Genomic DNA, 2073 nt, shown 5'->3' on the forward strand with positions numbered 1-2073 from the left:
ATCGCTTATTCCAGTAGGGGCCTACTATAGTGTCCAATTCTGAGATATATTTTTTTAAGTTATATAGATCTTAAGGTTTCTGAGATCCAAAATGCTGAAATGCTGGTGAATTGCCAAAGTGCAGGTATCGAAATGGAAGAGATGGAAGAGGTAAGACCAGATTGTAAGTATGTTCATAATTTGGATGTTGAAGTTGCTAAATGTGATGATAGGAGAGAGGGTAAGAAAATATTTTTAAGCAAGGCTTTTAATTCACCAGAGAAGGAGGAAGACAGCAATGAGGAAATAATGAGAGTAATAAATAAATGTTAATCATTATTACTATTTGTATCATTATGTAAGTCAATGGAATTTTTAAAAAGTGAGTTTTAAAAAGTGGAATTTTTAAAAAGTGGAATTTTTAAAAACTGACTAAGTAATAAGAAAACAAATATTTCCGTATAAAATAATGGGTAAAACATTTAAATAAATGCTTTATAAAGTAAAATAATGAGAGTAGTAAATAAATGTTAATCATTATTACTATTTGTATCATTATGTAAGTCAATGGAATTTTTAAAAAGTGAGTTTACCTTAAAATATTAATACCTCTGCAGATATACTCCAGGCATTATAGATATGCATCACAGTTAGTAGTTAAAGAATAGGAAAGCTACTATCTGAAAGACCCGACATACTACAACTTCTCACAAATATCCTGAAAAAAAAAAAAAGACATTTAAATAAACCACACCTTATGTAATTGGCCATATGAAGAATTTTTTTAAGAAAGCAGAGGGGCCAGTGCTCTATTTCAAATGAAATTTGGTTGAATATTTTAAAAGATAAATTTTGTTATACATTGATGTTTCTCATTATGGCAATATTATAGCTAGAGGTAGGAATTTCTTCTGAAAAAATTTTCTTTTAGACAATATTTATGTCCACTTGGGAAATCTTACAAAATATGACTGAACAAAGATAAAAATTATGCCAAAGAAAAATAGAAAAGGTTATTTGGATTATGAATTCTTTTCATTTTGGTAATTTTCCTTCTCATTTTTTAATAGACATATGTCACTGTTCAATGAAATAAACAAACTATAAATAAAGGGAAAAAAGGTATTATAAATAGGCAAGAATAGAGTTAAATATACTAAGAGCAAAATTTATAAGGGCTTCTGAAATTCTTTTTCAAAAAGGGTTAACTGAAGCTTCATTGGAGTATAATGATGAACACAAATGGATAAGCTCAGTACTTGGTTGATGCAATCAATAGAAAAAAAATAAAACCACTTATTTCATATTTTAGTGTTTGTGAATTTGTAAAGTGAGAAAATATAAGTGAAGTATAGAAAAGATTTTATTTTGTGCTGAAAGGAGAAAAGAAGAGTAATGGATAAAATCTATAAAAAGATGTATTTACTTTAACTTAGGAAATATATATGATAGTATTTTAAAATGTAATGTGTCCTACATTCAACCATGATGAAGTAATAAATACCAAACTTGATATCCAACCATAATTAACTATAAGAATGTAAAATTTTTATAAAACGACTGTTTTTATTCATTAGAATAGGCAGCAAAGAATTGTAAAACTTTAGAGAGAAAAAAAAAAAACATGAGCCCTGTGAATGCTGTAGCTTTCTAACTTAGGTCAATGACTAGATGCTGGAACAAGGAGAAGTGGCATAAGCATGGCTTCATAATACTTCTGAATTGAATACACAAAAATTGAAGATTAACAATGCTTAAGGAGCTAGTATTTGAAGAGCAGAGTATTGACGAAGAGGAAAGTACTCAAAGAGCTCCAATGATCTGCATAAGGGTCACCTTGACTCTTTGAATGCTAAGTTTCACATGCATAGAATGACTCCACAGGCCAAGCAAAGAATAACTATTAAAGAAATACAACTATCATAGAGCCATAAAATGGAAAACTTCCAGAACTCTCATAGGGCTGGGAAAGTATTGAGTTTAACTGACGAGATTGAAGGGACTTCATGGAACACACATGACATTTTATAGAGATGCAAATAGGTCCACATATTAGGAGTGGAACTAAAGTAATTATACTGCACAGTTACTCTA

This window comes from Pteropus vampyrus, unplaced genomic scaffold (assembly GCF_000151845.1).
Source record: "Pteropus vampyrus isolate Shadow unplaced genomic scaffold, Pvam_2.0 Scaffold216, whole genome shotgun sequence".
NCBI classification, from domain to species: Eukaryota; Metazoa; Chordata; class Mammalia; order Chiroptera; family Pteropodidae; genus Pteropus; species Pteropus vampyrus.